General features: G+C 37.7%; 1 protein-coding gene across 1 annotated transcript in view; it reads left to right on the top strand.

The window, feature by feature from the left end:
* The first annotated feature begins 23344 nt into the window (after positions 1-23344).
* ctnnd2a (catenin (cadherin-associated protein), delta 2a) overlaps positions 23345-26936 on the top strand; it is a 358882-nt gene continuing 355290 nt past the window's right edge. The window contains 1 exon segment of the mRNA XM_048175121.1: positions 23345-23585. The gene's annotated coding sequence lies outside the window, so the exon portion shown is untranslated.

Genomic DNA, 26936 nt, shown 5'->3' with positions numbered 1-26936 from the left:
CACATAAGGTCATGGTCCTCTTGAACACATCTTCACCACCAGAGACTGTGCGGAGCTCTTTCAACATTTGAAGGACTGCCATCTTGTACTGAACTGCTTTGCCCAAGTCCAAACTTTCCCCATGCAGGTACCGGTGTAGTCCTTCAGTTATACCAAGGAGTTTGGAAAACATCACCAGTATGTAGTGTCTTCGGCTTGCAGAGCTTTGACTTGATCCCTAAGGCCATGGATGTTCATGGTCTTGAGATATGTTAAAATGGCAGGAAGGTTGCTCAGGACTGCATTGACAGACTTCACTTGGCATGCCCATTTTGTTGTGGAGAGCTGTACAAGTTCAGATAAATTTAATCCAAGTCCATTACGAAGACATCAGTAAAGTTGCCTTGATTTTGACTAGACTTCTGCTCATCATGCCCACGGAATGGGATGCCTTGCTTTCCTAAAAATGTGGTTACAGCCACAATGCGATGAAGGTATTGATGCCTCTCTGATATCTCTGCTGCACTAGCCATTTTCAGCTGCTCAATTACATCCCCTTGAGTTTTCATGCTTTTAAAACTCTGCCAACATGTCATGGTAAACGTATGGAGGGCACACTTGCTCATGCTCCCGAAAGGATTCCAAAGCCCTCTTCCAATTTGAAAACCCAGAGCCACTTAGGGCATCTTTATTGGTGCAAATGTTCTGCCTTCCATACAGACGACAAGAGAAGCAAAATGCGGAGTTTCGCACTACAGAATACTCCAACCATTTAAACTGCTCAAACCAATTTTTGATAAAAGCTCTTTGCTGAACTCCAAACTGGCTGAGGGGGTTTTGTGTGAGATGGACCTGCCTTGGGCCACTTTCTGGAGTCCCTAGATCATTATTCTCTTGCTGTGATGCCTGTTCTTCCCCTTTCCAAGCTGATTCTTCCCTAGCTGAATCTGTGTGACAAAATAGATGCTCAATCAAAACATAGATGTATACAAAATCTATGATAACATTTTAGCCCCTTATGATAAAGTGACATCCAGACAGTGCCTTGCAAAGGTGTTATTAATTTTACTTTACAACGATACCTAATTATTTTTGTTACAACATAACTAATTTTTTAAACAGTATAATTGTAAGTGTACTTCTGGAAAGTATTTGATATGGGGGAAAAACACATAGCATCCATGAAATGCATGTAAAATTATACTGCAGATTGAATGGGTTTTCCCCTCTGCCTCTGCTTTTCCACTTTAACAATCTTCAGTAACTGTCCATTTAGTCACCTGGTTATTCTTGTTCTCTCTCTCTGTCCTTTCTCTCTCCATTTTCCTCTCTCTGTCCTTGCACTACCATCACACAAAAAGCCTACTTTATTTAACTAATGGCATTTAATCTGATAATAAATAAATCAAACACTATTGGTGAATTAAATAAATTTAAGGTTTAAAATTTAAGGATGGGGAGAGTCCACATAACAGTTTATTAATACATTTCAGGTATGTGAAATTGGACTTAGCCACAATGAATGTGAACAAAGATGAAACTGCTTATATATGGTTATGTACACTTTCTCACCTGGTTCTTGTTCTCTCTCTCTCTCTTTCTGCCAACTCCATTAAGCTCTCTCTCCTTCTCTAACTCTTTATCCTCCTCTCTCTCTCTTTGTGTTGTCAATCATAACAAATAAACAGAGAATTTATTAAGAAATAAAGATTTTGCATTGAGGTGATGACTTCGATCAAGCAGCTTTAAGTAACATCAATTAAGTCCCTCACCTGAAGCTGGCTGTCTTGATTGAAAAATGGACATTTTCAATTAATTTCATTTTTTTTCTCTTTTTTTAAACAAAAGGGAAACGGTCATCAGCTAGCCCTGAGAGAACTATATAGGTACGGGTACACTTGACAGCTATACAAGATACAACAAGCAATCTGTTTGTCAACACCGGATGTGACAGCGTTACAAGACGCCACAAAATCAATCAAAAATCACAGCCAATCAGAACAGCATGTGGGCGGAGTATCTCTGCAAGCGCACTGAACTTGCAACGAAAGAACATAGGGTGCGTCTCAATCAGCTCCCTAGTTCAGTAGTCAGGGCACTGATCAGGGAATCAGCCACATTCATTTACATGATATACTGATTCATGACCTAGGGAGCTGATTGAGATGGAGGGATAATCTAATGGACTACTTGCACAACTACTTCCGCATTCTACTCATTACGGCTTGAGCATTTCCGGTTCCATGTCCTGTCGTGTCCGTTCCCTCTCCTCGACGTCTTGTCATCTCACCTCCCTTTCCTCGACGTCCTATCATGTCCGCTTCCTCTCCTCCACATCCTGTCATGTCCATTCCCTCTCCTCCAATTCCTGTCATGTCCACTCCCTCTCCTCGATGTCTTGTCGTCTCACCTCCCTCTCCTCCACGTCCTGTCGTGTCCGCTGCCTCTCCTCCATGTCTTGTTGTCTTACCTCCCTCTCCACCACGTCCTGTCATGTCCACTCCCTCTCCTTCATGTCTTGTCGTCTCACCTCCCTCTCCTCCACGTCCTGTTGTGTCCGCTCCCTCTCCTTGACGTCTTATCGTCTCACCTCCCTCTCCTCCACGTCCTGTCATTTCCGCTCCCTCTCCTCCATGTCTTGTCTCACCTCCCTCTCCTCCACATCCTGTCATGTCTACTCCCTCTCCTCCACGTCTTGTTGTCTTACCTCCCTCTCCTCCACGTCCTGTCATGTCCACTCCCTCTCCTCCATATCTTGTCGTCTCACCTCCCTCTCCTCCACGTCCTGTCACCTCACCTCTCTCTCCTTCATGTCCTGTCGTGTCCACTCCCTCTCCTCCACGTCCTGTCACCTCACCTCTCTCTCCTTCATGTCCTGTCGTGTCCACTCCCTCTCCTCCACGTCCTGTCATCTCACCTCTCTCTCCTTCATGTCCTGTCGTGTCCACTCCCTCTCCTCCACGTCCTGTCATGTCCACTCCCTCTCCTTCATGTCTTGTCGTCTCACCTCCCTCTCCTCCACATCCTGTCATGTCCGCTCCCTTTCCTCCACGTCTTGTCTCACCTCCCTCTCCTCCACGTCCTGTTGTGTCCGCTCCCTCTCCTTGACGTCTTATCGTCTCACCTCCCTCTCCTCCACGTCCTGTCATGTCCGCTCCCTCTCCTCCATGTCTTGTCTCACCTCCCTCTCCTCCACATCCTGTCATGTCTTCTCCCTCTCCTCCACGTCTTGTTGTCTCACCTCCCTCTCCTCCACGTCCTGTCATCTCACCTCTCCTCCACGTCCTGTCGTGTCCGCTCCCTCTCCTCCACGTCTTGTCGTCTCACCTCCCTCTCCTCCACGTCCTGTCATGTCCACTCCCTCTCCTCCACATCCTGTCATGTCTACTCCCTCTCCTCCACGTCTTGTTGTCTTACCTCCCTCTCCTCCACGTCCTGTCATGTCCACTCCCTCTCCTCCACGTCCTGTCATCTCACCTCTCTCTCCTCCACGTCCTGTCGTGTCCACTCCCTCTCCTCCACATCCTGTCATGTCTACTCCCTCTCCTCCACGTCTTGTTGTCTTACCTCCCTCTCCTCCACGTCCTGTCGTGTCCACTCCCTCTCCTCCACATCCTGTCATGTCTACTCCCTCTCCTCCACGTCTTGTTGTCTTACCTCCCTCTCCTCCACATCCTGTCGTGTCCACTCCCTCTCCTCCACGTCCTGTCGTGTCCGCTCCCTCTCCTCCGTCTTGTTGTCTCACCTCCCTCTCCTCCACATCCTGTCATGTCTACTCCCTCTCCTCCACGTCTTATTGTCTTACCTCCCTCTCCTCCACGTCCTGTCATGTCCACTCCCTCTCCTCCATATCTTGTCGTCTCACCTCCCTCTCCTCCATGTCCTGTCGTCTCACCTCCCTCTCGTCCACGTTCTGTCGTGTCCGCTCCCTCTCGTCCACATCCTGTCGTGTCCTCTCCCTCTCCTCCACATCCTGTCATGTCCTCTCCCTTTCCTCCAAAAATCCAGCAAATCCAAGACATTTAACAATTGTGCCATTTACAGTATTTCACAATTGCTAAAACACTAAACCCCATTCTCTGAACCCAATGCTCAGTGGCCTAAACCCATTTGTCGAATCAGTCACTTTGTAGGCAAAACATTAAACAAGTTCAGGTAGTTAAGACACTGTTTGCAAATCTCATCCACACTTTTTGCAAAACTCTAAACACATTCTTACTCACTAAAACACATTTTGCACTGTGTTGCAAAATGGTAAATACATGTGGCAAAAATTAAACACAACTACAACACAGTTGTCATCCTTTAAACACAATGACTCAAAATTATTCACACTTATTTCTAATGATGTGATCAAATCAACTGTATAAAATATAGGTCAGTTCAGAGTGCACAGGTGATACAGGTGCTGAATGATGATACCAACAATAGATGGAAACAATCTGAAAAGTAGAGGAGGAAGAGTATGTGTAAGAGGATGATGAGGAGAAAGAGCAAGGGGTGTGGAGACAAGGCTGTCAAGGCTGGATCCGGCACAGGTTTTTCCCTTTGTCTGGCAAGAGACGACATTGCCTGTGATGTGGAAAATGTCCTCAACAATATTCAATAATATTCAACAATATTATTGATCTGACAGTACTGACATTATAGGATGAGAACTGAACTAAGCTAGCCTAGATGATGACATCACTGTTTTCTGCAGAACTGCTTTATAGAGGAAAATAATTACAGTAATTTACATAATATTTGATGGTCTTTACAGTTTAAGTGAATCAACACTGAACTGACTTCAGCTGAACAATGACACTATTTTCTTTTAGAGCTGTACAGCCAAAATGAACCCTCTTTGCATTACTGATCATCATGTACCTGTTATCACTGTAAAGCTGCTTTGACTATACTATACTATTCTATACTATACTATACTATACTATACTATACTATACTATACTATACTAGACTAGACTAGTATCTGTGTAGTATAAATTGCAATTGAAATAAAGGTGACTTGACTTGATTTAGGCCGGACCCAACATGAAGACGTGATGCTGAAGCAGAATGACTCTCTCACTGACTCTGACCTTTTTTTTTTTTTGTGTACTGTATCATGCTTTTCATTTAGAGTTTTCTTTGACCTTTTAGTCATTTGCATTTAGACTGCTGTATGTTTGCAGTATGTAAGTACTATATATACAGACATTCAATACTATATAATATTGAATATAATACTGTACTTGCAGTACATACAGTATACCTTAAATTCACATTACTTGTGATTTCTATACATTTTATGTAATGGCAAAATGTGTTTACTGTGTTACAATATACTTTTTTTCTGTAACCTCATGTTCTGGATGTTGTTTTTTTCCATTTTTTTATGTAGTGTCTAATGAGCGATCTGTAGTGTTTATATATTGCTTAATGTGTGTATGATCTGAAAGCTTTGTTTGATTTTGCCATAAGAGTCAGAGGTTTTGTGAAATTAGTTTGAAGATTTGGATTTTTGGATTTGGATTTGTGTTTAATGTTTTGAGAAAATGAGTGATGGTTTCAAGAAATGTGTTTTAGCAATTGTGAAATACTGTAAAACATGTTAAGAATGCAATTGCAATTTAAAACATGTTAAGAACATGTTAAAAGATGTTTGGAATTGGTTGAATTACAACATGTAGTCTGATGAAAAAAAAAAAAGGAAAAAAAAAAAGGACAATATTTTTCTTTTGAAATGTTGTGTTCCTATACAATGTTACTTTTTAAACAATAAAATGCATCTTCTCTTTTAGTTGTACCTCTTCATCTTCTTGTGCCTTCTCCGCTGCTTCACTTTGCAACCTGTCATCATCTTTCTCTCCTGTCCGGACTCCAGACCTCCCATGCCTCCTTAAGAGACATGCAAACCTGTTTTGGTCTGAAATGTTGACTTCACTGTGGCCCAAAGGCAAAGATGGGTGTCAAGCATTTCATACGCTGGCTGTCCTATACACACAGCAATCCGTCCAGGCTAGTCAGTTTTATCACGTGAGGATGCAGCTTGTAGCGGATCATTTATAGCCTTTTCTCACAGCAGCTGAAATAATTAAACTTATCATTTTGATGGTGGATTAATCCAGAAAGATCCAAATGACAATCATCAGTGACAACTGGAGATTCACCTGTAGACAAAAGCAAAAGACTTTGGACTGTGGAGTGGCTACAGACATTGAAATCTACAGGTAGCGCTAATACACACTACTAATAACGCTAATACACAGTCACGCAATGCTGATGTTGTTAACATTAACGATTTGAGAACAAAGTATCACAGTAATAATAATTTGCACGGTTTAGCATGATCCGAGCTAAGCGATCGTTAGCAGCGTGATTTAATGTAGGCCTAATGCTTTTTTCCTCAGTTGGTCAGAACAAAAGTGGCAGAAATGTTACTTACTTGTGCAGATGATATTTTCCAGTGAAAATTATTATATTGGTCATACTTTCAAGACATAGAATCTGTGATTCTGAAATTCAGTATCCACACCGGTGCGGCGATTGACAGCAAACATTACATTCATCCGCGCCGACGAGCTGTGCCAAAGCACGACGCACGTACAGATAACTGTTCCGCATATGACTGCAATTGCAGGTTTCAAACGAGATGGCGACAAAGAGGAAAAATCGTGGACTGCAGCTTTAAATCAGTTCATGTGAGTACAGTGGTTCAATATTAATATTATGAAGCAACGAGAATATTTTTGATAAGCCAAAAAACAAAACAAAATAATGACTCATATAGTGATGGCCAATTTCAAAACACTGCTTCAGGAAGCTTCGGAGCATTATGAATCAGCGTGTTGAATCATGATTCGGATCGCGTGTTAAACTGCCAAACTGCTGAAATAACGTGACTTTGGTGCTCCAAACCGCTGATTCACAACGCTCTGAAGCTTCCAGAAGCAGTTTTTTGAAATCGGCCATCGCTAAGTCCTTATTTTGTTTTGTTTTTTTGGCGCATCAAAAATATTCTCATTGCTTCATAATATTAATATTGAACCACTATATTCACATGAACTGATTTAAATATGTTTTTAGTACATTAATGGATCTTGAGAAAGGAAATGTCATTGCTGGCTATGAAGGCCTCACTGAGTCATCGGATTTCAACAAAAATATATTAATTTGCGTTCCGAAGATTAACGAAGGTCTTACGGGTTTGGCATGAGGGTGAGTAATAAATTACATTATTTTCATTTTTGGGTGAACTAACCCTTTAAGCTAAGCCCTGTCTGTGAAACTGGACCAAAAAGTTCGTAGGCTACTTCATGTGAAGTCATAAGGAAATTTCAAAACAAAATTGCACACCCTGGGACTCATCTGAAAATACAGAGAACACACTCTCATTGACTTAGAGATGTTGCTATAACCAGGGGTTAAATTGGGATTTGTTATGTGGGGGAGCTCTGTGGTTTCAGGCTTTCAAGGGGTCACGTGTATGCGAAGACTACAAAATCATATCAATTGACAAACTAAAATATAACAAGTTGAAAGAGCCCTCTGCTATGAACAATAAAATGCTGATCAAAATCAGATGTTGGTAGTGTGCAAAGCTACATCTGATGACAATAAAATCTTTCTGTAGGCCTGTGCCTTCTGCTCTGTGTCAGTATCAAATATAAGAGTGATGCTACCTTAAAGGAGAGAATATAAATACAAAATACAGTGCTCGGCATTAAGCCTTGTTTTGTGCTTGTCTTTTGGACAACTAAAATGGTCATTTACTTGTCAGAGTAAAAAAGTAGCTTGCCTGGAAAAAAAAAAAAGGTTTTTTTTTGTGTGTCGTAAATATAATTTCTGAAACAGGCAACATTCTCATCAGTGTTTTATCAGCAGTGATATATTTTTCAATCTGCGTTTTTATGTTATTTAGCCTGGGGGTATTTTATTAATATTCCTTACATAATAATAATAATAATAATAATTCCTTAATCAATAATAATAATAATCATAATATTAATATTAATATTAATATTAATATTAATATTAATATTAATAATTAACCTTTATAAAGGGCATTTCCCCCCCCCTCCCCCAATCTAATTAAATTGGTTTATTCTTTTATTTCAAATTCTTACATTTGATATTAAAATAGTAAGACACTATAATTACATTTACACTGAAAAAGTACAACTGCATTCAATAATGTTATGAGATTCTTTAAATATTTTTGAATATACAAATAAGAAATGTTGGTGGGAAATTTATACTTTTAAAGGTGCCCTAGAATTAAATATTGAATTTATATTGGCATAGTTGAATAACAAGAGTTCAGTACATGGAAAAGACATACACTGAGTTTCAAACTCCATTGTTTCCTCCTTCTTATATAAATCTCATTTGTTTAAAAGACCTCCGAAGAACAGGCGAATCTCAACATAACACCGACTGTTACGTAATGATCAAGCCATTAGACAAGGGCAGAACGTCTGAATGTGCACAGCTGAATCATCAGACTAGGTAAGCAAGCAAGAACAATAGCGAAAAATGGCAGATGAAGCAATAATAACTTCCATGATAACATGATATTTTTAGTGATATTTGTGAATTGTCTTTCTAAATGTTTCGTTAGCATGTTGCTAATGTACTGTTAAATGTGGTTAAAGTTACCATCGTTTATTACTGTATTCACGGAGACGAGAGCCACCGTTATTTTCATTTTTAAACACTTGCAGTCTGTATAATTCATAAACACAACTTCATTCTTTATAAATCTCTCCAACAGTGTGTAATGTTAGCTTTAGCCACACAGCATAGCCTCAAACTCATTCAGAATCAAATGTAATACATCCAAATAAATACTGTACTTACATGATCCGATGTATGCAAGCAGCATGCATGACGAACATCTTGTAAAGATCATTTTTGAAGGTTATATTAGCTGTGTAAACTGTGTTTATGCTGTTCAAGGCAAGCGCGAGCTCCGGGGGAGGGGAAGCACGAGAATTAAAGGGGCCGCAACCAGGGCTTGACATTAACTTTTTTGCTCACCAGCCAATGTGGCTAGTGGTTTTCCAAAGTTACTAGCCACTCAGCATTTTCACTGGCCACAATTTTGCTGTTGGGAAATTACATTTTATATGATTAAAGTTGACTCTGGCATGCTTAAATTACTTGATTTTGAGTCATTTTACTTGATTTACAAGATTTAAAACCCTTTCAAACTTACAAATGCAGATTGACCACCCAAATCAAGACTATACATGAGGTATACAGTTGTTTTTGTTAGGCTATATAAAAAGAACAAAGAAGCAAATTCCAAATAGTAATTTTACAAAAAAAAAATTCAGATAAATATGTTTATTTAGCATACATGTATACATGTATTTAACATTTTTTGATGTTTGATTAACATTAATGACAGAGGGGTATTTATTTGGGGGCTGCTGAATGCATGGACATCATATACTGACACATATCCAGTTTTTACCCACCTGTTTACGTCCACTTAGCCGTAAGCCATAGCCGACTGTATTCACGCGAGATACTCCACACGATGCATTTTGACATCTGTGTGTGCGTGTATTCAGGCGCAAGGAGAATTGATCGCGCGCGACAGAGAAAGCGCGCACGCGAGCGCTTCTGTTGTGTCATTCAGCGCGATTCCGCCTATCCCACCTTCATAACCGCAAGTTAATCGATAAAGAATTGTGACTGAATTGTAATTTTGTGATACAACGAGCTTGGCTACTTTTCATTTGGCTGTAGGCTGAAATTATATTCAACCCGCCAAAGTGGCTAGTGGGAGTGGCTGTCTTACCCGCCACAGCTGAAATCTACCCGCATTTGGCGGGTTGGCGGGTGTTAATGTCAAGCCCTGGCCGCAACCTATCGGTGCATAGTTAATGATGCCCCAAAATAGGCAGTTAAAAAAATTAATTAAAAAAAATCTATGGGGTATTTTGAGCTGAAACTTCAGAGACACATTCAGGGGACACCTTAGACTTATATTACATATTTGAAATTAAACAACCATTAGATGGCGGCAAGTGGCGGTCTTAATGAGTAAGCCATTGAGTCATTTATTTGAACGATTCATTCAAAAGGCTGAATCATTCAAGAATGAAGCAGTTGTTTATGACTGGGCCACTGAATCTTCACTCAACCGATTCGTTCAAAACGCTGAATCATTCGAAACGGCTGAGCGGAGCTGCGAGATGCGCTGGTTCTGCTTTGTTTGGAACTATTTCCAAACAAACTACGCTGCTACAATAGAACAAAAAACAGGCAATATTGCACATAAAACGTAAGTGATTAATATTAACTACTTGTTTATTGAACTGTTGTATGAAATTAGTGTCAAATTTAATCAAGGTGATATTCAGGAATTCAGCACTTTCGGTCGTGTGCTGCTTTATCATATGTCGTAAATAGCTAGCTATAAAAATGCCACATTGAATTTTTATTGCAACATGATAACAGAGTTTCTTTGTTTGAGCAGAGGTCATTTGTTTTGAATTCTCTCAAGAGGTTACGTGCGCCTCAACAGCGCAATAGGCTATCACCGCCAATATACATTACATATATTATTATCCACTACCACTATCGCTACTTAAGCTAAATTAATAATTCTCGCGTTTTGGTTATTTACATTTTAATCAAGCTATTTATCTGGTCAGGCGAGTAAAATTCTCTTTCACATCAAAAATCCACTTGTCCCGCAGTCCCGAACAAGCGTATGTCGAGCCCTGGTAAGCCTATGTGCCGGTGTTACAATATATTCGAGTGGCGCTTACGCGAATATTCATGATATCCTTCTATTCGGTTGTTAAGTCTGACGTCACGCGGCAGCGCTTCCGGGTCCTAATGCTCTATCTCCTACCACAAGAAAACAACAAACGGTGCTAATATACACACAAGATGTGGTGTAATACTACAGAAAAAAAATATATATATATAATCATAACCTTTATCTCCATACCAAAATTCTAGATAGCCAGACAATGATTTGTCTTTTATAAAAAGTTAAAATATTAATGTCTGTGACGCTGTGAGCACGGAGACTGTTGTGTAGACTAAGTATTTCAAGTATTTCACTTTTTAAAATGTTTGATGTTTAATGTGAACAAATAGCGCTCATAAACAGCCGTCGACGGCAATCTCAAAAACGAGTCGAGGTTTGGACCCGGAAACGGCGTTCCTTACGTCACGACTTAACAAGCGGATTGTGGGCGTGTCCTTGAGACAACGCGCAAGTGAATGGAACTGAAAATATTAGTACACGCTCCTCAAATCGCATCGGTTTAATGGATTATTTCGAAAAGGTAATAAAATATTCAGTGTTAAGCAACAGTTCACATGTTCAAAGCAATGCATAGTTTGTGTAATATGATAAATCGTCAGAGCTATTTTGCCTGATTGAGTACAGGACAGGCATTCAGATAAACAATTAACGTAATGACATCAGAGCAAACATGACCTTGTTTTACGCTGATCTGTTTTCTGTTTTTTTTTATTTGTGAGGCTTTAAAAAGTATTTGAATAGTTTGATTAGTTTGCTTCCTTTGTTGTAATTCTGTGACTACAGGCTACTGCATAGTGTTGACAACTTGAAACAAACCTCTACAAATGTATCTGTGACCTAATAAAAAGCTATAGCCTGGTGTGATTATTCTGTCATCCTTAATTTCTTGATTAATTTGATATTTTCAGTGTTTATCACCACAGTAAGACTTACATAGGCTACCCTTTATCAACACCAAACTACAAATATTTCCTGTTTTCTCATATTTTACTGGATATCATGACAAATTATCATTATAGTCCAACAAGTAAATGCACACTTGATGTTATGTCACATATTTTTGTTGCAAAGCAACATTTTTTTTTTTTTTTGAGTTTTTCACTTTCAACTGTTTATCCAGCAAATTTCTTAACATGTAAATATTTGTACAAACAAAAAGATTCAACAACTGAGACATAAACTGAACCAATTTCACAGGCGTTTGATCAACAGAGTATCTGAAAGTCTGATGTGGCACCAGCTGCTTTACAGAGCATATCATCCTCATGGACAGCACCAGATTTGCAGCTCTTGCTGTGAGATGTTACTCCACTCTTCCATTAAGGCATTTCACATTCTCAAACATGTCTGGTGGGACTTATGGTTACATGTGGTTTGGCACTGGAAGGACAATCAGCTGTCCTTCTTTCTCCCTGTAGCACTGTCTAAGGCATCTTCGTGTGTGTGTGTGATGGAGGGATTCCCGCCGCTGTTTTGACTCCTTTACACATTTTAGGAACATTGCAGTTTATTGCTCTGTTCACATCTGCATTCCTCATACCTCCTGCAGCAGGACTAAGGCACGTTCACACAGGTGATCAGAGACCCTGGGCATCTTTATTCTGGTGTTTTTCAGAGTCAGTAGAAAGGTCTCTTTAGTGTCCTAAGTTTTTGTAACTGATTACCTTGATTGACCTATAGGTGCATGTGAAATAATTGAAAAACATGACAAACATTGCTAAAACCTTTTCTAAATATCTGTAAAGCTTATTTGGATTGTACAAAATTATCTTTAAAATATTATCCTGAAAATTTTTCAACAAATTCAGTTGTAGTCTATATAAATATTAAATACATTAAATGTTATAACAAGTACAGAAGTAATTACGAATGTAACTCAAAATGAAAAGACATTTAAAAATTCAAAACAATGTGTGAAAAGAAGCAATGCTAAATGTGAGGTTCTGAGGTAAATATTAAAACCGGGCCTTGGCACTCGGGAACAGCCTTCATGCATGTCCAGATCACACACTGCCAGAGCTATCCAAGACTTCAGCTCTCACATCCAGCCTGAAACAGACAGTGACTTTACAAGATGATGAGTGTAATGTGGAAACATCACAAAAGCAAAACAAAACCATATGACATTGGTGATAATAACAAGTATAACGTCATCTTGTAAAGTAGCTGTCTATTTTTTCTGTGCATTTGTGCTGCATTACCTCTGTAATCATAAATTATATGATTATTATCAGAATTTTTTTATTTGACTGCTTTTGAAATTGTTTTAAATCAGGTACATAAAGTTGTTTGAGTATGTTTTATGTTTGACACATTTCAGGGTTTTGTGCTGCCTTGTCAAACTTTAAATAAAACTAAACTAAACTAAACTATAATTTTCTTATCATAATTATAATATTTTAACAAAAATAACATTCTTTAAGTAGCTGCTGGCATGAAGACTGTCATCAAAACAAAGCTCCAAAGATTTATATTCCAAAGGAATATTTTATTACCTTTTCGAAATAATCCATTAAACCGATGCGATTTGAGGAGTGTGTACTAATATTTTCAGTTCCATTCGCTTGCGCGTTGTTTCAAGGACACGCCCACAATAGGAGGATAATGAATATTCGCGTAAGCGCCACCCAGTGGAACAGAATATATTGTAACACCGGGGCTCAGCCCCGGACGGCCCCGGCCCAATTTAACCCCTGGCTATAACTAATGTCATTTTTTTTTTTCCCTGAAAGACTGTGACTTGCTATTGCAATTTTTAATACCTACCATAGCGATATTTTCCAAAATCGTAAAAGAAAGTCAAAACACCATATCAAACACACTAGCCGAAAATAAGCGCGATCCTAGTATGGCATCTACCGCCAGAGTTACCCGTGACGTCACATTCGCATAATATGTACTCTATAGACCTTATTTACCAAGGGCCAAGATGGCGCTGTGATAGGTTGACGCGTTCTTAACGTCTCGTCAGGAAATTTTGAAATAGGACGATTATATAGCCATTATAATACAGACATTGTTGTTTATGAACGTGTAAGTGATTGCGCTCTTCACATTACCCTCCTTGTGCCAATGTATCTATGGGTAGAAGGAAAAATAGACAAACTTCCAACGTGACAGCACATGCGCCTATGTCTACTATGGAGCCTGTTCAAAATGCTGATGGAAACGACAACATCGTTTCCTCCGTGGAATTGATTTCAGAAAATATTGAGGAACATAACTGGTTCGATTCACGCCCAGATCTGAGTGGTCTCATTGCTACTCCCCTGCCTGAAACTCCCTTAAAACCCCTATCAAAGAAAACAAAACGGGAACATATGGAAAGTAGCGACTCTTCTGCGGAAATTTTGGAAGCCATTCGCGAGCTTTCTGGCAAATACGACAAGATGTTTCAGAAAATTTCTGCAATTGATGCAACGACTGGTTCTACAGCTAAGCAGATTGAGACTTTGTCGTCAACTGTTACTCAACTTGTTACCGAGGTAGCATCGCACAAGGAGTCTCTGAGAGTTGTGGCAACGGAGATTCAGGTGCTACAAAAGGTGACTAAAACCCTGAAGGAAGAGGTGGATGAATGTAAGCGCTACACTTGGAGATGGACATTAAAGCTACATGGTGTGAGAGAGAAGGATGGCGAGGATGTCCGGAAAATTGCAATTGAGGTCCTTAGCAACGTAGTTCCCGGTATCAGCGACAGCCTTGAAGATGCAGTTGACATTGCACATCGCCTTGGCCAGAGAAGAAAGGATGGTTCCCACAGATCCATTATCATACTTTTTGCTCTGCGTCGTTTTCGTGACATCGTTTGGCAAGCTGCCAGAGGCTGCAAATTTCTCCTCGAAAACAAGTTGCGACTCACCGAAGCCCTTTCACCAGAAGATAGGGCTGCCAGAGAAAAACTTTGGCCCATTGTTAAGAAAGCCAGAGATGAGGGAAAGAAAGCCTCCTTTCGCGGCTCGTTTGCCTTAATCGACGGGAAAAGATTCAACTACTCTGATGTAAAATAGTCAGTTTCTGTGGTAGGCCTATGCTTTTTTAAGGGAATATACAAGGTATTTCTTTGTTTTACATTTATTTGATTCACCTACACTTGGCGTTTATCTAATTGACTTTTACTGTTCGCTCCTATTATTCCCCTAGGCAACGAATTTTGTGAGATTCTTTCTGTTCCTCCTTTCGTTGAGCCGCTAATGTTGTAATGTACACGGTTGGCTATATAATGGCACTTCTCTTCCTTTTTGGTTACCTAAATCGCTTATGACAAGCAAGGCGGTGAAGTGAATTTTCTTAAATTGAATGTTTGTGAATTATCTTTGGTTATATATTGTTCCTATTTCAAAAATTAGTTTGTTAGTGTTTGTTCAGATATAAGAGGTATAGAATTGTTTTTTGTGTTTAATGGATTTTAAGTTTAATTCTTTTTCTGTTATAACCCTAAATGTAAGGGGTTTACGTGACGCAGTAAAGAGGAAAGCTGTTTTTTTATTTTGTAAAAGCAGTGAGTCGGATATAATTCTTCTTCAGGAAACACACTCGTGTGAAATGGATGTAAAATTTTGGAAAAGTCAATGGGGAAATACAATTTACTGTAGCCATGGCTCTAGTCATTCTGCCGGAGTCTTGATTTTATTGCACAAGTTTAAAGGGCAAATACTAGGAGTGGAGTCTTCTGATGAAGGCAGATGGGTTATTTTATCGCTTCAGCAGGATAACTCAGTCTTTACTATTTGTAATATTTACGGATGTAATTCCCGATCCGCCAACAAGTCTCTCTTTTCTCAGATAACTTCTAAATTGAAAGAAGTACTTACTAAGTACCCAGACTCTTATGTGATTCTGGGTGGAGATTTTAATGAGTGTGTGGATGATACCTTTGACAGATTTCCTCCCAGAAGCAACGATAGCTTGCATTTGAATACTAACATTTTATCATTATGCGCAGAATTTTCTCTTACAGATACATGGCGTTTTTTTCACCCTGAGATGCAGGAATTTACTTGGTCTAATAGTAATATGTCTTTCCAATCGAGAATTGACCTCTTCTTGATCTCTTCCTCAGCTCTTCAATTTGTTATAGATGTTTCTCACTCCTTTGCGCCCCTCTCAGATCATAAACAAATAAGCCTAAAATTGTGTAGTAATACTGATAAAACCCCAAAGTTACGCGGTTATTGGAAATTTAATAATTCTCTATTAAAAGATGCTTCTTTCAATGATGGTATTAAGAACTTGTTTTCGGATATATTTTCTAAAAAATTTAGTGATGGTTATAAAGCGAAATGGGAATTTTTTAAATATAAGGCAAGGCAGATCGCCATTAGAAGAAGTAAAGATTTAAAAGCCTCTAAAAATAAAAAAATACATGAACTCCTAAATAAAATAAATGCTTTACTGCAAAAAGCCTTAACTCAGGAGGAAGAACTGCTTTTGAGAAAATTAAGTTTACAAATTAATGAAGCGTACTTGGATTTGGCTAGAGGGGTCTTTATTAGGTCAAAAGCCAAATGGCTAGAGGAAGGAGAGACTAATTCCAGTTATTTTTTTGCGTTAGAGAAGAGGAATTGCAGGAGAAATTCATTGACAGCTCTAAATATTAATGGTGTGAAGTGTACTGATCCTAATCTAATTTCTAATTTTATCACAAGCTTTTATGAAAAACTTTACACTTCTGAATTTAATATGGATAACTGTGAGACTTTTGTCGAAACAATTAAAAACCATATTCCTACCATTGACAATGACTTTAAAGACCTTTGTGAGTCTACTTTAACAATTGGGGAAATTAGATCAGCTCTCTTCTCTATGAAGAAGGGGAAATCCCCCGGTGTTGACGGTTTTTCTGTCGAATTTTACGTCCATTTTTGGGACTTAATAAAATCCCCTCTGCTTTGTATGTACGAAGAATGTGTTGCTCAGAAGGAAATGTCTACATCAATGAAACAAGGTATAATTTCTCTTATTCCAAAACCTGAAAAAGATTCTCTCTTAATTGATAATTGGCGACCAATTACACTCTTAACAGTTGATTATAAGATCTTAGCCTTGGCATATGCTAATAGATTGAAACTTAAGCTTAATCAAATTATTGCGGAAACGCAGTCAGGTTTTGTCAAAGGTAGGCATATTAGTAATAATATAAGACTTGTTTTAGATTTATTGGATTATGCTGATTTTGTGCACTCTAAAGCCATTATTCTTTTCTTAGATTTTTATAAGGCTTTCGACACCATTGAACATGGATTTCTCCTGCAATCTCTCAAACTGTTTGGTTTTGGGGACTCTTTTGTTAACATAATTGAAATGTTTTATAAAGGAATAAGTAGTTCCATCATAGTCAATATGCACACCTCCCAAAGATTTGCTATAATGCGTGGTGTCAGACAGGGTTGCCCGATTTCACCCTTTCTATTTATTTTGGTTACTGAGCTATTATCATTGAGTATTATGCACAATCAGAACTTAAAAGGTATCTCCATCTTTGATAGGGAAATCAAAATTTCACAGCTGGCTGATGACACCACTCTTTTTTTAAAGGATAAAAATCAAATCTCTAATGCCATTCAGATAGTTAAAAAGTTCTCGTATGCTTCTGGGTTAAAGTTAAATATGTCCAAATGTGAAATAATGTCCCTGCATGATTGCGGCGACACGTTAATTAATGGTATTCCAGTCAAAGACACAATAAAGTATTTAGGTATTTATCTAACTAAAAATTTAGTAGCCAGACAGCAACTCAATTTTTCTAGTCGGATTAAGAAAACCCAAAATATCTTTAATCTTTGGTTACAAAGAGATTTATCTCTTTATGGTAGGGTTCTTCTCTCTAAAGCAGAAGGTCTTTCTCGCTTCGTGTATCCTTCACTCTCTTTATATGTGACTGATGTTACTGCTAAAGGTGTTAATAAAATTTTCCTTGACTTTATATGGAAAAACAAGTCTCATAAACTTAAAAAAGCAGTAATTTCCAATTGTAGAAGTGATGGGGGACTAGAAGTACTAAATTTTCATAACATTATTAATGTGTTTAAAATAAACTGGCTTAAAAGATGTCTGATAAATCCAAATTCTTTATGGTTTTTTATTCCTAATTATATATTTAACAAAATTGGAGGCCTACCTTTTATCTTAAAATGTAATTATATGTATAATAAACTCCCGGTTAAACTATCTAATTTCCATCAGCAGGCTCTTCTTGCATGGAAATTGTGTTACATCCACAATTTTTCACCACACAAAACTTTTCTTTGGAATAATATGAATATAACTGTTAGAAACAAATCTCTTTTTTTCCCCAATTGGTTTAATAGAGGTTTAACTTATATCTTTTCTTTATTTGACAATTCCGGTAATATCTTGTCCTATGAATGTTTTATGACTGTCCATGACTTCCCTATTCCTTTTAAAGAATATAATACCGTGATTAAAGCTATTCCCACAGGTCTAATGCAACTGGTTAAGAGCCACATATTGTACAACCAGAAAGATACAAAGGAGTCGGCTTTGTTATTGGATGGCATTAGCATTTATGACAAGAAATGTAATAATAAACACATCCGACAAATTTTTCAGAAAAGAGACCAAATTCGCCCTAGAGGCAGATCTCATTGGGCTGCCCTAATTGATAATATCAACTGGAGAAAAGCATGGTTGTTAGCCTATAAATTTTTCATTCCTAATAAGACTAAAGAAGTCCACTTTAAAATACTGCATAAGATATACCCGGTTAATTCAACGATATCCAAATATGTTGATATTCCTAGTACTTGCTCATTTTGTGGTCATGAAGACGAAACATTAATACATTTATTCTATTCATGTGAATTGGTTCAAAAGTTTTGGTCTAACTTATACTCACATTTAAATAATACCCCCATTAACACACAGTTTTTTAATTTGAAAGATATTATTTGTTATTACACTGATTCTAACAAATCTAAAGAATATATTTTCAATTTTTTTATTTTGCTTGGCAAATTTTTCATCCATAAACAGAAATTTATGAGTTCACTTCCTACTTTCTCACTTTTTTTGATTGAGGTAGACTCGCTGCTTAAATCTTTTAGGTTAACTAGTAATGCAAAATGTGATCGATTCCTAAAGCTATATGAACAATTCTTTTGTGATGGCTCTGATGGTCAAGTTTAATCAGCTTTCTCTGTTTTTATTTATTTATTTATTTTTTCCCCTTTAATTATTTATTTTAGTATTGTTTCCCCATAAATGTATGGTATTTATCCCCTTATTTCTCCTTTTTTTTTTTTTTTTTTTTTTTTTTTTTTTTTTTTTGTCCTTTTCTGTTATGTGTCCTCTTCATATGTATGTAAATGATTCTTAACACTTCCTTTAGATATTTGTCTCTACATACAAATGTCTTTTATTTCCTAATTCCAATGTTCTCCTGAAGGTGTTTGTATATTTGTATGATTCTTGAATTAAAAAAAAAAAAAAAAAAAAAAAAAAAAAAAAAAAAAAAAAAAAAGACCTTATTTACCAGCTGCTAAAACCATTCAGTTATGCTCTATCTTTAATGTATTTATTTGAAATTCCCCCTGGGTCTGCTCTTGTCTTATCTGATATTTCTGCATTAATGACTCTATTTGTTGTGTTCTTATTCTTTGTATCGTACAGATTTAAAAAAAAAAAAAAAAAAAACGTTAAAAAAAAAGACCTTATTTACCAGAGAAACAAGCGCGCCGCCATCTTTATAAAATTGTCTTTGAACTTCCGTTTTGCGGTAGCTCTGTACATTTCTATGGCATTGCTGTCAAAGAATAATTAGTTGGTTAAGTGGATTTACTTGCTGTAGAGTTAATGAAAGTTATCATGAGCATTGTTATGTTTAAAGCAGATGTCTAAACAAATGTCAGTAGATCGGGAAGATTTTAAAACGAGCAGTTCATTCATAAATGTAATATCGCTGTGGAAATACAAACCGGAAGTCAAAAGACAACGAGGGCAACGCTGAAAAGGGGCGGGGCTACATAAGGTCTATACCAGGGGTACTCAAGTTCAGAGGCCAAGAGGGCCGCATTTTAACCAAATGAAACGCGAAGGGCCACACATTATAACTTGGATCGTAAGACTTTTATTTAGGCCTACTCAAGACAATATTTTACTGTTTATTTACTAAAAGTGCAGTTTATTATCTAGCTAAATCTTAATAGTATGGTGTCCTTTTTAAAGTGTCAATGAACATGATAAATGGCATTTAAAAAAATGATTAATAGCTCGTCTTGCTGTATTCTTAATGTACAAATGCATAAAGAGAAACAAAAACTGATGAAAAGAAATCCTTGTTCATTTGAAATGCCTGCATTGTTTTCACAATAAATTTAAGGTGTGGCTGTTGTTCACTGGCTGATGAGAGTTTGTCCGTAAGACAAAAAACATTGCAATTTTTATAGTCTTTTTATACTCCATTGCACCTTTTAAACACTTTTTATAGCACGTATTTATACTCAGAGAATAAATGTTTTATTATTTGTATTATTATAACCTACCTTTTAATTTTGTCAGAATCCAAAATCTTTTTTTTTAATGTTCAATCACAATTTTATGAATTATCTAACTATAACCAACGTTGTAAACATGATAAATAGGATATTCTCCGTTAGCTCAATGATGTGATGACAGATCTATGGGAGCGCTGCTTGCTTTCTGTTTATTACACATTGACATTATTAAGAATAAAAGGTTTGTTTTTCATGATGCTCGGCAACTTACACACTGCAAAGTTTGAGGAATGTCAACTGCATTTCATCATGGAAAAATAAGGTTACTTTGTTTTTTACTTGCGCGCACAGTCTCGAGCCTTGGATGGCGTTCACGAACACAAAGTGCTCGACACATGCGCACTAGAGAGATTCATGCTTGCCTAGTCTTTTTCGCTCAAATAGTTACAATAAAATGTCTTTGTACTTGTTTAAAATTAGAGTTGCGGGTATCTTTTAATCCCCTAAAACGAGCGCTCTTCAACACGGTCGGCTGTTGTGTTTTTTATTACTCTTGTTCTGTCTTCGTTTCTTTTCAGACTGAAACAACAGCCCGTTTCAGTGCTGACACCTTGTGGACAAACTAAATTAGTGCAAAAACTATGTGCCTTCAGTTTTGTTCTTTGCGGTTAGAAAAACTGTGCTGCTCGCGTACACTATACGCGTTCTCTGCTGATGATTACAGCGTCACGCGCACTGTACGCCTACACTAGTGTACGTGTAAAAAAACGAAGTAATATTCACGCTAATTTTGAACGCAAATTATAAAAAAAATACATTTATATGTAGCATGATGCGGGCCACAAATTTAATGCTGACGGGCCGGATGCGGCCCGCGGGCCGCCTGTTGAGTACCCCTGGTCTATACTATATAGGCTAGAATACTTTTAGCCTATACTTTTTGTACTTTTTTTAGCAGTTGTTTATCACAATAAGTACCTAAGAGAGTATGTATCGGACGCAGCCATTATGGTGTGTTTCGTTATTGAATAATTCTGTGTTGTTGAACGAATCTGTTGAGTGAGACTCACTTGTCGCCGACCTACTGGCGAAATGACGCATCCTGCAGAAAGAGCATGCTAGTAGAAAAAAGCGACATGTTTTCCAAACATTTACAGTTTGGGGCAATACATAAAAGCCTTTGCTAAATTAGCAAAGGCTTTTATGTATTCAGAAACTGAACAAAACTATCCCACATTTGCTTAGTTCATTTAATGTGAATGTCAGGCCAATTTCTTTGAGCTGTGTGAGAAATGGAGAAATGTTCTTGTAGTTGTCCTCCTCGTACATTTTTGTGTCGTTATGACAATAAAAAATAATATTCATTCATTTTGATAATGATAATTCATCACTTTATTCAGAACTATAAGCCTACTGGCCTGGGAACATATTGCACCATCGAGTAACAGTCTGTTCTAGAAACACTTTGTTATTGCAGAGACGGGTCCACCCAAAGTGACTCATATTCAGAGTGAAACTGTTGACCAGTTATAGGCTAAGTGTTGCACAATGTGCTATTTACAGTACCTATATTGCTGTAAACTGTGGTGCGGACAGTCTACTCCACACACTGACACTGTGAAACAAGAAAATTAGAGTCTTGTTTCAGGAGGAATCTCTTTCTATGCCATATGTAATTTCTTACTGGAATAGACTTGTAAGTGACATTCCCTGGGAAAAAGTTTGGACATTACCTCACAAGTATCTGATGACTAACAAAATGAGAGAAATAGCCTTTAAGTCAATTCCTAGGTTTTACCCAGATATGTGCTCTCTCAGAAGACTTAAGAATGATATTAATACCCTCTGTTCTTTTTGTTCAGAGAAACCTGAAACTACTTTACATTTATTTTGGAATCGCTCTCACACACTGACATTTGGTGTGACATTTGTAACTTTATTAAATGTTATGGGAATCCAAATTTTAAATTTACATACAGAAATTTCATGAATGTCAAAAAAAAAAATTATTTATTTTTTTATAAACCTTATTTTCCTGTTAGCCAAATATCACATTTATAAATGTAAATTTTCAAAGTGCAAACCTCTTTTTTGAGATTTAAATATGAGATAAAAATGTGTTTCGACTCTATTGGATGTTCTAAAAACCTGTAATATGAGAACGGTGGCTGTGTTTAAGGACTTGGCACTTAATCTGGACTGAAAGACTGTTGGACTCTGGCGTATTGTTTTATTGTTATATGACAATGATGATAATTGTTGTTACTGTAGCATTAACAACAAGCATTAAAAAAAAACAAAAAAACAAAACACTGTGGCAGATGCACAACGACCAAGAGATGGCGCTTGAGACATAGAAAGAGACATATAAGACATAGAAAGAGAGGTGACCGAGGTTAGTCGTCATACTTTTCACTCCAATTATTCAGTTCTATTCCAATTAGGCTATATTTTCCACTGTAGATGTAAGTGAGCACATACATTAACGTATTGGCTTCGAAAAAGCTCTTGAATATTCACACCATATGGGGTACGTTATATGCTATTACATTGTCTCTTTTCTTTTCTTTTCTTTTCTTTTCTTTTCTTTTCTTTTCTTTTAAAAGAGAAGACTTCTAACCACGTTTTCGCAGAGTAGTAATGGATGTGTTGTGCACAAAAGACGCCGCTCTCAGCTCCAAAAGAATGATGTCACCTGAACTCGAAAGACCTCGCTGCGCATGCGTGGGTGGCAGAGCGCGTTTATCTATTGTGACAAAAATCAAATGTGTTTAAAAGGTGTGCAAATAGCACATTGTCATCTATATCTATATATTGGCGTCTATATACGCTATATTTAAAGCACATTGTCATCGTACAAAATACACAAATTAAATATAGCCTAATATAATATAAATCAAAAATAATAGTAAGGGGTATCACAATATAAATGTAATAAATAAAATACTTTTTATCAAAAGACCATAAAACACAATTCTACAGTGAGAGTAGGCATAAATCCGTAATACTGTAAGAAATAAATCAAAAAGTGTATCAGTTAACATTTACGCTAAATAAAGAACAGGTGTGTAAAGCATGTAGGCTACATACAGCCAGAAGATGGTGCTCTGTGAATGAATATAGCGCGAGACCTGCGCGTGTATGTATGTGTGTGGATGAAGGCTGGTATGGTTGTGCTACAGAAAAGGCAGCATCACCGCGCGCTCTGCCTCCGTTGCCTTTCAGCAGCCGATGCTTGTTCTTTACTGAGTCAACATCCAGAGAACAGTTAATTTTCTTAAATAACCTTAACAGGGCATGAACGCAGGATTCTTATCCAGCTGAATTTCGGATTTAAAGCGGGGAGAGGAGAGCGTTTGTTCCCTGGACATCATTTGGTGAGTACAATGTCATTCCATTGCACTCACTGTTTGTTCGCGGGGTAATGCACTATTTCAGGTTGGCTCAGTTCTGTACGTCTGTTGAAGAAGAGTGTTATTTTGGTTAAAATGGAAGAATGTAGCACAGTTTGCAATTCCAACAAACCCGCCTCAGTGTGCTTAATAAAGAGGAAAAAGAGCATTAGCATTTACTGTTCTCAGTTTAACAATAGATTGTGGTAACAGCTCATTTGAAGAGACTGACCCAAATTTGAAATGGAAGGTGGGTGAGTGGAAAGTGTTTTTGTGTATTTGGGAATAAATAAGTACGTGATAAGGATTTATTTTTTCTCTTAAACGCCTAAATTAGGCTCCTCAGTGCATACCAGGTAAATATGCATATCATTTCCAAAGGTCTTTACTTTTCACCTTGAGAACGTTATTAAGTTGGTATAACTAAATGAGAATTTGGGATACTTCCTTTAAAGTAACCCAGATTTTCTGCTGAACGAACATTAAAAAATCCTTTCAAATGCCATGAGGTCTACCAATACATCCCCACAAGCTCAGTTTGGTCCACTTCCAGCAGTGTTGAACTGAATATAGGATATCAAGATATTCCTTCAACTATTACTTTGTCATAGTTTGCTCTTAGTGCAGAAATATAAGCAATGAAGCAGTAAGTTGTGTTGATTGTAGACATTGGATGTTGCTGTAGATCCGGGGTGGAGGTTTAAAGCTCTTCACACTAATTAAAAGTCTTGTTTAACCTTGCAGTCATGTTCAAGTGCTGTTCTTGAAGTGATGTTACGCTCTCAGTGTGCCAATATGTCAAGACAATTGTTTACAAAGGCATTCATTGGTGAGTATTTCACATTGCTGGAAAGGAGGTGACAAAGTTTTTTCCATTAGGAGTGAATACTGTATTGATCTGGAGAGCTGAATGGCAGATCTTTCCACAGGGTGCCTGATCACATCTGTAAATAAGCCTACTGTAGATGATGAGGGACAAAGCTGGATCAAAGGCGTGCAATGTTATCTACAGGATGCTCATGATGTTTCACAAGAAATGCACGCTGCTTGCAGCATGCTAGGACGTCCAAAGCTCTGAGAACCTGTTTATCAAAACATCTCAGTTATCTCCTTGCTGTTTGTTTTAATGCATGCACGGGGAGAAAGAGAGATAACGGAGAGCTTCAGTTTTGTTTGCTCTTACTGGGCCAGAAGATTTGGCCAGATCGCTATTAATTCTTTTCGTCTGCTGTCTCTTGGTTGTCTTCCGTGGCAGCGTGCTTGAAAAGCACCATGTGTTTGATGAAACGGGGAGAACGTGTGAAGTGCTTTTCACAGATATGCACTATTTTAACAGATGGATTTCATGCCTAGCTTTCAGGCCCCTGTTGTTTGAGTTAAATCAACTTGTGGCCAGGACATCAGACATGACCGCTGTTGGATGAAGATGAGAAACTCTCAATATAAGTATCATTTCAGTTATTCAGATGACTCAGTCCACCGAGCTGATTGAAGTGGCTTGCTGGTATGTGCTTGGTGATAGCTGTACATCATTGGCCACTGATCCGTCATGGGTTTGGCTGTGCAGATTCCTAATTAGTTTAGCTGTCAAGGTCTCCAAAGGCTAATTGAGCATCCAGAAAGCATGGCGTTTAAGAGCCTGTCATCATATTTGTTCTTCCAATGATATGAATTATTTATTTCATTGACGGATAGGCTATGTTGTTAACCACTGGGTGTATCTTGGGTTACAATGAGTTCAGTTTTAATTTGAAGCCTTTATTTACACTGGAGATATTATTTTCCATCTGAACACATGACAGGTACAGGTTAAAAAGAGCTAGCACTTGTGTGATCTGTATATAGAGCTAACAGACGTCATATAGGCTTGTGGGTAATGACAAGCTTAAAAAAATACTGTCACTTTAGTTGACTCATTAAGCTCAAATCAGTGAGGTCATTAAAGCCAGAAGGGACAGGTTAGAATTCTGTGCATGAACAAGATGATGATGATGAGGACGATGATGCCAGGTCTCTCATTTTATGTAGTTTACACTATAAACTAAAATTGACACAAGTATAGTGTATTCATTATATGTCTGTGTTAGGTTTAATTCCCATTGTATGAATTAGCTGATACAAGAAATGTGTAGCTTGAATTCACTACAATGAGGTAGATTTTAATCAGTTGTTTTCAAATGCATAATGTTATGTGGATGTTGGAAAATATGTATATATACCAGTATTGTAGTAGTTTAACAACGTCTGCTTAAATGGTAGAACTACATTTATTTTTTACTCTAAGTTTTCTGAAGATGTACCGGCATCAATTTCAGTTGATGGTGTAAAATCTCATTAAATGAGAGAGATCTGGCATCATCATCTTAATAAGATCCTTTGTTGCCTGCTGAATTATGTTATGTTGAACCTGTCCCTTCTGGCGCCTATAACTTCACTGATTCGAGCTTAATGAGTCAACAAAAGTGACAGTATTTTTTCAAGCATGTCATTGCCCACCAGTAGATGATGTTTGTTAGTTCTATATAAAAACCATGCATGTGCTTGCCCATTTTCTGAAACACGGCGAGGTGGGGATTTTTTTGTGATTCTTTCTGCAGGTTATGTTGTTACACCAGTAGGTGGCGACAAGTGACTGTCATTATGAATGAGTCAAAACTCATTCATCAGGCAATGACTTTTTAGGCAGTGTGTTTTTGCGCATGAAAGTACCTCAAACTGATTTCGGACTTCTGAGGCAGCATAATAGAGCGAGTAAAATAGAGCGATCTTTGGCGATAACTATGCAAATATTATTTTACTTCAATAGTAATTTTACACAAAGTGTGAAATGGATCAAAAAATCAGAAGTGGAAAATGTTGATCAAAAACTTACATTTACATGTGAGTCATTGAATCATTCACCCAACACTGATTCATTCAGGAACAAAACACTACTATTGTTCCTTGGAGACACGGTTGTTCTGCTGTGGCTTTGATGCTACGTTAGCAAAATTGTGCCCGGCAATATTGTGAGTTACTCAATATTCTTGTTTATTGAACTGTTGTGTAAAAACATCACACTCGTTCACAATCGCATTTGGTGCTTTTAGCAGTAGTCAGATGTTCCAATTTCTTCCTGGGACACTTTTCCTCACACGTGCCAACTTATTTGAAATCTCAGATTTCCGATCTCCCACAGCACAAGAGAAACACACGACCTATATACACAGGGACAAACAAGCCTATCAAGATAAAGAGAGAACAAAACACACCTGGGGATACTAATCAACAGGGAAAACTACAAAGGACTACAAACATGGCACACAACACAAGAAATATAACAAAAGTCCCAAACAT

The sequence above is a fragment of the Megalobrama amblycephala genome, linkage group LG22, assembly GCF_018812025.1.
Source record: "Megalobrama amblycephala isolate DHTTF-2021 linkage group LG22, ASM1881202v1, whole genome shotgun sequence".
Classification (NCBI taxonomy): domain Eukaryota; kingdom Metazoa; phylum Chordata; class Actinopteri; order Cypriniformes; family Xenocyprididae; genus Megalobrama; species Megalobrama amblycephala.
Note: the sequence above shows the minus strand (reverse complement) of the source record. Positions and strands in the feature narration are given on the sequence as shown.